The sequence below is a fragment of the Phyllobates terribilis genome, unplaced genomic scaffold (genome assembly GCF_046119375.1).
Source record: "Phyllobates terribilis strain yellow unplaced genomic scaffold, ASM4611937v1 Scaffold_2__4_contigs__length_985480577, whole genome shotgun sequence".
In the NCBI taxonomy this organism is placed as follows: domain Eukaryota; kingdom Metazoa; phylum Chordata; class Amphibia; order Anura; family Dendrobatidae; genus Phyllobates; species Phyllobates terribilis.
In genome coordinates this window covers 845620051-845633223 of record NW_027362762.1, presented here as the reverse complement: position 1 = coordinate 845633223, position 13173 = coordinate 845620051, and the positions used below count along the sequence as shown (strand labels likewise).

The window sequence follows — 13173 nt, the reverse complement described above, 5'->3', positions numbered from 1 at the left end:
CTTAGGAATGCTGAAAGCATAACCGTCTCACCCTATGCTTTGGCGAGGGGAAGCGACCGATCCCTATCGTTCGCTGTAGCCTTCTGATCTGAAGAGATAGCAAAAGGTTTATTGGGGACTTTCCTCCTTTTCAAGCGGACTGCAATAGACCGCATGCCTGTGCACTTTCTTTTAATGCGAAACCATCACAATTTTCAGAGCAATTGGGTACAGAGTACGATCTTGAGCTTTCAATAGAGTAAAAAAGGGGATCATTTTCTTGTATGTAGTCCCCTACTCTACTAATATACAGTATATTGTATCCTTCTTGCAGGTGGGATTGACCCTCTACTCCGTGGTATGATAGCCAATAAAGCTAAACTAAACCGCCAGAATCAGATAATGGTTGATGAACTGAGGGAACGTCTCTTCAAGATGATCAATCACATTGGTCTTGACCTAGCTGCTATTAATATACAGAGGGGCCGAGAACATGGATTACCAGGTAGAGTAAGAATATTGCAGCAATCTTAGTTTACAAAAAAGCATAATATTTTTTTCTACAAGGTTGCAATAGATGACAATTCCATAGGAGAAAATGGAAAGGTTCATAGAAACTCAAAATACCCCTCTAATTCACCCTAATTTGATGCCAAAATCGAATTAACTCAAACCCTACCATAATCCATTGCAGTGTACACACATTCTTATGTGGCAAGGGTCTGGGACAAAAATATTTTTAGTATGGCTTACACCTTTTATGGTTCCTTTCACCTGTATAAGGTAAAGTGCAGTGAGTATAGAAGACTTAAATTTAGCATATATTATACGTAATTGTACTGAGCTTGGCTTTACTTGAGGAATATAAAAAGCTTGTTTTCAGAGTAGTGGTGTGTATACACCATGGATAAAAAAGACACATTCTGAAGTTTGACCCTTTTCTGCCCATTTTAGCCATGAAAAGTAAAACAATCCTTATTGGAATAATAATTTCTGTCTCAGAGGGATCTAAAAATATCATCCTTCTTGCAACAAACTCTGCATAATAATTCTTACCGGATTATGCCCATTTGTGATTTTTACTTCTACTATCTGTGGTATTACTATGTCTGTGGTAGATATTGGTAATATAAAAATCTTATTTTCCTGTGTATTTGAGTAGTCATCCTTTTCTTTACAACCCAAGGATACAATGCATGGAGAAGATTCTGTGGCCTTTCTGCACCACGAAACGTAGATGAATTGGCCACCGTACAGGAAAATAGGAAGCTTGCAGAAAGCCTAATACAATTGTATGGGACACCTGAAAACATTGATATCTGGGTTGGAGGAGTCTCTGAGCCTTTGGTTCCCAGAGGAAGAACTGGAAAGTTGTTAACATGTTTAATTGGAGATCAGTTCCGTAGAAGTAGAGATGGAGATCGGTAGGTATCCATTTTCCACATAGTAAAGGAACATGGAAATATTTCTATTTTATATAATTTAAGGACAAATTCTTAAGTTAGGGTACCATTTAGACATCCGTTTAAAAAAAATGAATTGTAAATGGGGCTGGATATTAATAGATGAAGCATGTAGTCTGGACATATTGTAGGAGATGTAAGAGAGTTTGCTTCGAGAACCTGAACACAAATTGAAGAATACATGGAAGCCTATATTTCATTTTTCAAGTTGGGTCGAGTAGAGTTGAAAGGGTTGGGATCATAACTTGTACCATAATGTGACAAAGATACACTTCTCGATAAATTTGGTGCTGCATTTTAGGTTAAAACTGAAGTAAGAAATGACAATCTTAGTAAATTTCACCCAATATGTTTGATTATTATTCCATCCTTGTTTTTAGGTTTTATTCTGAAAATCCCTCCGTACTCAGTCTGTCCCAAAGAAGATCAATAGAGAGAGTGACTCTGGCACATATAATATGTGCTAATACCAACATTAAAGAAGTCCCTCAAAATGTCTTTGTCGTTAATCAGTACCCAGGAGGGTTCATTAAATGTTCCAGTTTGCCAGCAATGGACCTACAACCTTGGAAAGTTGTTGTCAGAAATAGTAAGTACACGTCTATGACGACAAATTGTTTAAATGACATAGATACATCTGGGGCAAATCTGGAGTTACAGAAACAGCATAGTTCAGGTGCCCTTGGCTGTTTATGCAACTCCACCTCCAATGACCTTTGCCTGGATAGAGTCTTTCTCTTCTCAGCTATAAGTGGCTGACGGTGGTATAACCCTTTAAAAACAGGTCAATTCACTTACACAGAGCATCCAGGGAGCAAGTCTGTTGTTCTTCATACTACAGCTGACCATTGCTTATGATCAGAGTTAACTTAAAAGGAGTCTGTTAGCCCTGAAATGCAAAGAAATAATATAATTAAACCCTTATATAGGACATATAGCCTTCATGAAAATCACACAAGCAGTGTATATTTCATTGCTCTCATCACTTTTACCATTTCACCCCCAGCATATTTTCACCTTCCTGACCAGGCCAATTTTTTCATTTCTGACCACTGACACTAATTTTTTTTTTAATACCGATTGTAATCTAAAATATATATATATTGCCAACATTTAAAAAAAATGCATTTACCACAAAAATTTGAATTAAACAATAGATCATTTTTGGATGATACATATGATATATGAGGCACCATTTGTTATGTTAGACTACACACAGCCACACATTTTGGCCTGACAACTGCTGCAAAGGCTACAAAATAGCTTGTATCAGTTGCCATATCAAGTAACTGGCTACTAATCAAATTCATAATCACCTTCTTTCCACAATGTGAGGCCCGGCTTCCCTCATATGTATGAATCAGCGCTGCCAGGTTATACGCCTGTTGAGACACAGGTCCCCACACCGTACTCTCAGGACACACTCACAGCCCTTTGCGGCAGCACACACTGTACGGCATACATAGAGCTACCATTGAATGAGTGCTTAAACTTGTTTTATCTTGCAGGACATCAGACGGCAACACCATGTTTGCAGAGAACAGAAAGGGGAATATAATCACTATTCCTTCTTCAGTGACTTTTGGACATTTGTATACTCTTCAAATATATTCTCGTTAGGCCTCATTCACACATCAGGATTTTTTTCTTTTACATGAAACATAGACCTTGTTTTTCTAGAGTGCTGGGTCCCTTTTTGGACCATGATTTAGTTTTTACAATCCATCTGTCATCCATTTTTCTTGGATTAAATTGGATCACAGGTAGATGACATCCAAATGCCATCCTTTTTTCACGAATCCATTCACTTTAGTATGAGCCTCAAATTAGATCAAAATAGGACAAGCCTCCAACTTTTTTGCGGACTATTGGTTCACAAAAAAACGCAAACGTGAGTATACCAAATGAAATTAATGTGTCCGTTTTATGACCATTAAAAAATGGACAGAACATGCAGGACAAAAACTGATGTGTAAATGAGCCCCTATTGTGATTTCACAGTCCAAACTCCTATAGAAAATAAGAGTGATAGAAGTAAAAAGAAAGTAACAGATTTATCTAACAATGAAAGTATGTAAATACTTATCCTTCCGCTATTAAATAAAGGATTAAAAATTCTACTACACATTCTTGTTCTTCTTCAAGCATCTAGTTTGTAATTTGTGTTGGTGGTCTATAAAGGAATTGGCACCCACATGTATCAAAGATGAAAGATGGGAGTCACGGCATTTCCACTTCTTTAAATCTTTCTTTGTTTATTTAGCAGTCCAGAAAAAAAAATACATTTAAAAATTGGTATTCCAAATAATAAGGACGTCTGTAGGCCAGAAACGTGTCAGTCTGAACCACACGTGGAAAACCGTTATATAAATGGATTTTTTTAATGAATTGCTAAATAAAGAAGGTCTTAAAAGGTTTGTCCGGCCTTCGGGTGCAAGTCTGCGGTTACTCTATGTGACTGCAAATAGTAATCGCTCACATCACAAGCACTACGTGCTGTGAAGAGTCTATGTTGCCGGAGCTGGCAAGTTGGTATCCAACTTGCATATGTGTAGTCACGTGCCAACTAGACATTCACTCAATACACGATTATTGAGTAAGACTGGATACAATCTAGTCGGAATGTGGTTGGAAGTATGCAAATCACATACTTGCGGTCACATGACCGGCTGCTCCTGGTGCTGGCACAAGAGAATCTACACAGCGCACAATCCTGGTGTTCTGTGGAAAATGCCAAGCGTCCTCCATGGTGTTGGGCTGTGAGCATAACCCCCATCTGTGGACGTCGGATCCTCATACCACCCTCATGGAGTCGGTTTCTAACCGTTTGTGGAGACACATGCACATTTGTGGCCTGCTGGAGGTCATTTTGCAGGGCTCTCGCAGTGCTCCTCCTGTTCCTCCTTGCACAAAGGCACTGGGTTGTTGCCCTCCTACGGCCCCCTCCACATCTCCTGGTGTAATGGCCTGTCTCCTGGTAGCGCCTCCAGCCTCTGGACACTACGCGGACAGACACAGCAAACCTTCTTGCCACAGCTTGCATTGATGTGCCATCCTGGAGCAGATCCCACAGGAGACCATTCTCAACCTCATCTGGAGCATGCCCAGGCGTTGTAGGGAGGTCATACAGGCACGTGGAGGCCACACACAATACTGAATCTCATTTTGACTTGTTTTAAGGACATTACATCAAGGTTGGATCAGCCTGTAGTGTGTTTTTCCACTTTAATTTTGTGGATGACTCCAAATCCAGGCCTCCATGGGTTAATAAATTTGATTTCCATTGATGATTTTTGTGTGATTTTGTTGTCAGCACATTCAACTTTGTACAGAACAAAGTATTCAATGAGAATATTTCATTCATTCAGATCTAGGATGTGTTATTTGAGTGTTCCCTTTATTTTTTTGAGCAGTGTATATATGACTATGGGGTGCATTATACTACATGAATGACTATGAGCTGTGCATTATACTTTATGGATGGCTTTGGGGTGTGCATTATACCATATGGAGGACTATGGGATGTGAATTATACTACATGGATCACTATGGGCTGTGCAGTATATTATATGGAGGACTATGGTATGCATTACACTATATGGAGGACTATTGGGGGAACATTATACTTCTGCTATGGAGTCCCCTTACTTCTATGTACACCCCTGGTGAGTATAATGGTTTATTTTTTTCTATGCATTAAAGAACAGTGACCGAACGGGGACATATACCAAGTTGGAGGGCATATATGCCAGGATGAGCGACATATACCAGGATGAAGGACATATATAGCAGGAAGGAGGGCACATATATATAATTTATTCAGGATGGGGGCCCCCGGTCCAAATCTTGCACCGGGGCCCATCAGTCTCTAGTTACGCCACCGACTTTTGGTCCAGTCCAATTGGCGTCATTTTCTCGGCGTCTGTGCTGTCTCCTTTCCCCCAAAAGATGTCCTCCGGCTCTGATTGATGTGGATGACATGTCCAGCGTCATCCACATAACCAAAAGAGATCTCACGCCTGCGCATTAGCACCATCGGCTCACTTTGGTGTGCCCTACTGCTGGCAGAGCACAAAGCGTAACTGCGCATGCGCCCGGGAAACGACGTTCCGGTAAGAAGGCGCCTTGCATATACTAACCACCAAGCTCCCATTCAGTAAAAAACTTATGCTTGAATGGTGGTCTCCCTCATTGAACTGTCAAGCATCTGTTTCTGGCAAACCAACAACATCGGTTACATCCGGCCTTCATCACAAGTCCTTACACCCAGCCAGGACCCCCACTTTCATGTAGCGTGATTTGGTATTTGGTCAGTATTTAGCTTAGTATTTGTAAGCCAAAACCAGGAGTTGGTGATAAAAACAGAAGTGGTGATGTGTTTCCATTATACTTTTCCTCTGATTGTTCCTCTCCTGGTGTTGGCTTGCAAACACTGAGGTAAAAAACTCACCAAATACTGAACGTGTGAACGTGGCCTTGAAGTCAATTTCTGTCCCTGAACATGATTTTGCTTTTGTCTTTTTATTTTAGCTGATTTACCATTCTGCGTAGAATAATTTTGGAATTTATCTTTATAGCAGTCAGAGCTTTGTTTTTCTGATACAGTCCACATCCTTCACTACCTGCAGTCACCACCAGAGGGAGCATGGTAACCTACATGTTTGATCCCACCAGACAGAATGCAGCTCTCATACTCCCTCTAGTGATGAGCACAGAGAATAACAGGAGAATACCGTGAACGTAATTTTTTTATTTTTTGCAATAAGAAAGTTTAAGGTTATCAGACAATTCTAATAAAACAGTATATAAGTCACATCAGACTCAATTAACAAAAAAATCATCCAATAACGTCATTTTTTAATTGGTGACAAGAAAAGGTTAAAGAATTGGATTTAAAATGTCTTTAGAAAACTGGATGGTTACCTTCTAATATATTTTTATTCATTCACTTAATTTACTGCAAAATAATGTTCCCAGTATTATTTGTTTCATTATTTATTTATTTAGCAGACAAATAACTTTGGAGTTTCCTGCCATTTGAGTTACATAATATATATGGCTGTTTTTGCTTTTCTGTGAGGACATCATATTATGTGTAGGGAATGTGGGGACCATTACACTGTGTGTGGTGGGAGCTGTAGGCACATGATGCTGTTTATGAGGAGCTGTGGGAACATCATATTGTTTATAAGGAGCTGTGGGAGCATCAGACTGTGTGTGGGGGAGCTGTGGGAACATCATACTGTTTATAAGGAGCTGTGGGAGCATCAGACTGTGTGTGGGGGAGCTGTGGGAACATCATACTGTTTATAAGGAGCTGTGGGAGCATCAGACTGTGTGTGGGGGAGCTGTGGGAACATCATACTGTTTATAAGGAGCTGTGGGAGCATCAGACTGTGTGTTGGGGAGCTGTGGGAACATCATACTGTTTATAAGGAGCTGTGGGAGCATCAGACTGTGTGTGGGGGAGCTGTCGGAACATCATACTGTTTATAAGGAGCTGTGGGAGCATCAGACTGTGTGTGGGGGAGCTGTGCAGAGATCATACTGTTTATAAGGAGCTGTGGGAGCATCATACTGTTTATAACGAGCCATGGGAGCATCATACGGGGGGGGAGATGTGGGCACATCATACTGATTATAAGGAGCTGTGGGGCATCATACTGTTTGTGGGGGAGCTGTGGGAACATCATACTGTTTATAAGCAGCTGTGGGAGCATCAGACTGTGTGTGTGGGGAGCTTTGGGAACATCATACTGCTTATAAAGAGCCATGGGAGCATCATACGGTGTGGGGGGAGTTGTGGGCACATTATACTGTTTATAAGGAGCTGTGGGAGCATCACACTATGTGTAGGAGGAGCTGTGGGAACATCATACTGTTTATAAGGAGCTGTGGGAGCATCATACTGTGTGTTGGGGAACTGTAGGTACATCATACTGTTTATAAGGAGCTGTGGGAGCATCAGACTGTGTGTGGGGGGAGCTTTGGGAACATCATACTGACGCGCCCCCTGGGCCAGTGTTGTTTGGGGGATACCCGGAGCCGGATCAGATGGGGGTTGTAGTCTCCGAGTGGCGGTGACCCGGTCCGTGCCCAGGGTGTCAAGCTCAGTGTGTGGCAGTCCTACAGATGTTGCTGGATGTTCTTTAGTGTCGACTACGCCACCCGTTGATTTGCGGTCAATACGGCCGCCGCTGCAGCAGGGTCCGCTGAGGCTGGTGGTGTGTGTGCAGCTTCTGGTAGTATAACCCCCAACGGGAGGGGTATAGCCTCAGGGGGTCAGTTGTAGAGGGTGGTGGTTGTGGTGGTGCAGTGAGGATGGTATTAAGACTCAGAGTCGGGCTGTGCAGTTCAGGGTCTTTACTTACTGCTGTTGTTCTGGTCACTCCGGCCTTGAGTGACCGCCCGAGCCGTGCTGCGTCCACCAGGTCCTGGACTCGGCCAACCCCCAGGTAATTCTGGAGCGTGATCCTGAGCTCCCTTTCTGACGTTCCTTTTCTCTGGCCTTCCCCACCAGGGATCCACCTATGTCCGGCTCCCTCGGGTCTCTTGGTGGGTACACCTCCTCTGGGTTCCCTGACCCTATACTTGGTCTGCCTTCCTGGTGGATATAGTGGGGGGTCGTGGCAGATCCTGCCCACAACCTCCGGTCTCTGGCTGAGGATTAGTGCCCTCCACCAGCTTGGGATCCGGTACCCTTGTGCCAACCCTTCACCCTGTTGCTTGTATTTGGGCTCTTGGGGTTCCCTCTTCTTCCCCTCTGGGTCCTTCTGACTCCTCTCTCTCTTCTTTCAGGACTGCTTGACCCTCTACAACAGACTGACTAGTAGCTGTCTGCCTGTCTGACCCTGATCTAAGATGGTTCCCACCTTATATACTCCCTCTATGTGTGAGCTCAGGTGACCAGCACCCAATGAGCTCCTAGCATTACCCAGACTGCTCCCCCTATCTGCCCCTACACTACTGGGATGTTCCACCCCCCTCCCACTCCAGCCAGGGACAGACACTATCGTACCTGCACATAAACTGGTGGGAGTACCGTCGATCTGTCCCCCGGAAATGGGATGTGTGTAGTGTATGCAGCCTACTGAGCTCAGTTCCACACTCCATCCTTACCCGGGAGTGGAATATCACACCTCTGGCTTGAGGTGTAATACCCCTGCAGCAGCCGAATCCTCAGGGTGCTACATTCCCCCCTGGTAAATCACAGCACGTCCTCGGGCTGTAAGAGAATAAACATCCATAAACATACAATTTTTTTTCATAAAACATAAACATATAAAACATCATATATACTATCAGCATAAAACTTTTTATAAATAACATTCTTGTTCCTCCGGCCACGGTGCAACTTGTGACCGGGTAAAGTGCGACAGTCTCTTCAAGAAAAACAACAGTTTCCTATAAAACCGGTAGGGGGCGCCTTAGGAAGCGCAACTATATACAAGGGGATATGGCCGCTCTCAGTCCTCGGCCAGGTATAAGGAAGGAATGACCGCTCTCAGTCCTCGGTCAGTTGGATTAAGGGACACACAGGTTAACAGTTTACACTTGTCCCAACGGGGACATATTTAAAGCAGCAACAGTTCACTGTACCCCGACAGGTAACTATTTACAGTCTCTTTACCGTACTTTAACGACGGCGTCCTCCTGCTCCTTCTTTGTCTTCAGACCCGTCCGGGTCCTCTTGCTCCTCCTCACACCGCAGCTCCTCCTCCGTCAGGCGATGCACATGGAGGGCGTAGGGTCCTTTGGCACACTTGTGCCGGGTGAACGTGACCTCGTCCCCTACGTACAGGTCACGACCTCTGTGTCCCTCCGGCAGATGGCTTTCTACGTCTCTGCGGGTTACAAAGACGTCGCCGGGGGTATGATGGTCTCTTATGAAGCCCCACCCATGCTGCAGGTTGAATTTAATCACAGTCCCGGTGGTACGGGGACCATGAGCTGCACGGGGGTTCCTCCTGGTCCGGCTCTTCTGCCCTGCGCTCTGTTCTTGCAGCCGCTGCTCTCGGACCCGCCTCTCTCTCCGTTCTCGCTCGAAGTCTGCCAACTGCTGGCGGCAGCACTCCACTCGCTCTGCTGCGGCTGCCCGCGTTTCTTGAGTGAACCCCATGAGATCTCCTCCGGTGGGGTCCCACTCGAATTGTGCTTCTTCTAGCGGGAGCGGGGTTCTCCTGACGGGCTTCGGAGCCGGAATCAGGGGCTCGCACAGGGGCCTTGCTCTTTGGAGTTCCAGTTGGTAGTACTCCTGGGGCCATACAAAGGGCTACCCATCCGGGCACGTGTGCTGGGCAAATAGATCTTCGCCCAGGTGCGGCACTCGAGATGTTGAGGGCGCGGTGGTGGAAGCGGCGCCCGGATTGACCAGGCCTTGCGACCAGGCCTGGGGTACCCTGAACGTAAAGGGCACCGTGAAGACGGCGGCGCCCGGGGGTACTCGGCCCTGCGACCAGGCCGGTGGCTCCGCGGAGGTAGGGGGCGCTGTTGGATTTGCGGCGCCCGGAGGTACTAGACCTTGCGACCAGGCCGATGGTATTTCCTGTTTGGTCGCGCTCAGGGTCGAGGCGTGTGACGTCACAGGGGTCGCGGCCGCGGCTTCTGCTTGAGGCCTAGTCCGGCACGGTGATGATGCAGCGACGGGCACGGCAGGGGGAATTTCGGGCTCTGCGACGGGGAGCTGGGACAGGTACACGGTTTCTCGGCTCGGGGTAGAGACGTCCCCTTTACCTGCCTCCGTCCGTTCAGCTCCCTCCTTGGCGCCGTCTCCGGCCTTCACTCCTCCTGCACCATCCTCAGAGGCGGTCTGTCTCCTCGTCTCGGGTGGCGTGCTCCGCTGACGGGTTCCGGTCTGCTGGGCCATCTCACGGCTCCACTCCGTCAGCGTGTCTTGCTGCACCTGGGCCATCCTCCGTGCGAGGCCCTCCAGCGCGGTCTGTGCACACTCCCGGTCTCGGGGGAGCTGTGCTAGGATCTCCACTAAGCCTAGTGGGGTTGTTGCTTGCAGCAGGCTCCTGACCACTGGGTCGGTGCTGCCTGTCTCTCCCTCCATCTCCGGGTACGACTTCTCCGGAGTCCTCTCCAGACTTCTTGTCTCCGGGTGCGCTCTCTCCAGACTCCTCCAGGCTGCACCCATCTTCTCTGTTTTGTTCCGTCTCCGCCCACATTGAGGGTGGTCCTGGGGCAACTTTGTGATTGTCAGTTCCAGGGGCAGTTCTCTCACACTGATGGACACTTCCAGCATCACAGTCTCTGTTGGTGGGCGCGGTTTCCGCTTTTGGCGCCATTCTTCGACCTGGCCCACGATGGGAGGTGGCCTTTTGCCACCCTCTGGCACGCCCATAATGGCGTCCGCTCTTCCAAGGCGGGAAATCTTTGGAAATGGCGGGAATCGTCTCCCAGTGGCGGGAAACTCCATGGATGGCGGGAAAAAGCTGCAAATGGCGGACAACCGGCGGGAAACGACCTGTGATGGGGTCCGTTGGCGGGACCCTCCGGAACCGGCGGGAGACTTCTTTTTAAGGTAACGATGAACTTTTCTTCAGGCACGCAGTACCCGGTTGTTGCGGGCACGTAATCCTGCCGACTACGCCAAAGTTGACGCGCCCCCTGGGCCAGTGTTGTTTGGGGGATACCCGGAGCCGGATCAGATGGGGGTTGTAGTCTCCGAGTGGCGGTGACCCGGTCCGTGCCCAGGGTGTCAAGCTCAGTGTGTGGCAGTCCTACAGATGTTGCTGGATGTTCTTTAGTGTCGACTACGCCACCCGTTGATTTGCGGTCAATACGGCCGCCGCTGCAGCAGGGTCCGCTGAGGCTGGTGGTGTGTGTGCAGCTTCTGGTAGTATAACCCCCAACGGGAGGGGTATAGCCTCAGGGGGTCAGTTGTAGAGGGTGGTGGTTGTGGTGGTGCAGTGAGGATGGTATTAAGACTCAGAGTCGGGCTGTGCAGTTCAGGGTCTTTACTTACTGCTGTTGTTCTGGTCACTCCGGCCTTGAGTGACCGCCCGAGCCGTGCTGCGTCCACCAGGTCCTGGACTCGGCCAACCCCCAGGTAATTCTGGAGCGTGATCCTGAGCTCCCTTTCTGACGTTCCTTTTCTCTGGCCTTCCCCACCAGGGATCCACCTATGTCCGGCTCCCTCGGGTCTCTTGGTGGGTACACCTCCTCTGGGTTCCCTGACCCTATACTTGGTCTGCCTTCCTGGTGGATATAGTGGGGGGTCGTGGCAGATCCTGCCCACAACCTCCGGTCTCTGGCTGAGGATTAGTGCCCTCCACCAGCTTGGGATCCGGTACCCTTGTGCCAACCCTTCACCCTGTTGCTTGTATTTGGGCTCTTGGGGTTCCCTCTTCTTCCCCTCTGGGTCCTTCTGACTCCTCTCTCTCTTCTTTCAGGACTGCTTGACCCTCTACAACAGACTGACTAGTAGCTGTCTGCCTGTCTGACCCTGATCTAAGATGGTTCCCACCTTATATACTCCCTCTATGTGTGAGCTCAGGTGACCAGCACCCAATGAGCTCCTAGCATTACCCAGACTGCTCCCCCTATCTGCCCCTACACTACTGGGATGTTCCACCCCCCTCCCACTCCAGCCAGGGACAGACACTATCGTACCTGCACATAAACTGGTGGGAGTACCGTCGATCTGTCCCCCGGAAATGGGATGTGTGTAGTGTATGCAGCCTACTGAGCTCAGTTCCACACTCCATCCTTACCCGGGAGTGGAATATCACACCTCTGGCTTGAGGTGTAATACCCCTGCAGCAGCCGAATCCTCAGGGTGCTACAATACTGTTTATAAAGAGCCATGGGAGCATCATACGGTGTGAGGGGAGCTGTGGGCACATTATACTGTTTATAATGAGCTGTGGGAGCATCATACTGTGTGTGAGGGGAGCTGTGGGAACATCATACTGTTTATAAGGAGCCATGGGAGCATCATACGGTGTGGGGGGAGCAGTGGGAACATCATACTGTTTATAAGGAGCTGTGGGAGCATCTTACTCTGTGTGTGGGAGCTGTGGGCACATCATACTGTTTATAAGGAGCTGTGGGAGCATTGTACTGTGTGTTGGGGAACTGTGGGTACATCATACTGTTTATAAGGAGCTGTGGAAAGATCATACTGTGTGTGGGAGGAGCTATGGGAACATCATACTGTGTGTGGGGGAGCTATGGCGACATCTTACTGTGTGTGGGGGGGCTGTGTGGACATGATACTGTGTGTGGGGAGCTGTCGATCAAAGTACATCTATAACTATATATACTTAACCAGGAGCAGTATAATTTGCTGCTTTTTATGAACTTCATAAAAAGCAGTAACTTATGTGGTGATTCGCTGATACAGGTAAGAATATACAATACACCCTATGATAACACGTATTAGCAGGAGAAGCAAGTCAACATACTTAAAGGGGTTGGTTTTAGATCAAGTCTGTAGACACTCTATGTCACTGCAGGCTTCTGAATCGTGACAGTAAGCTGTGCACACTCTGCCTCGATCCCCTGGTATCGAAAAAAAAAAAGCTACTGAAGATGTTTGGGCACTGTGCCCAATAGCCTGAAATGTCGACTCCATATACAAAATAGATGGACTGCAAAATCGGTACCAAACTATGAGGAACTGGTGGATCATAAAGCAATTAGCAGCCCACCCTCACTGGTCGAGAGCCCCCACATGTACAGAGTCTGTATTAGAATATAAAAAAGAACATTCTTCATACTGAGC

The 13173-nt window shown here is 47.3% G+C and overlaps 1 pseudogene; it reads left to right on the top strand.

Moving 5' to 3' along the window:
• The window catches only part of LOC141248016 (myeloperoxidase-like), an 84288-nt pseudogene extending 80808 nt beyond the window's left edge, over positions 1 to 3480 (top strand).
• The last annotated feature ends 9693 nt before the right edge of the window (positions 3481 to 13173 follow it).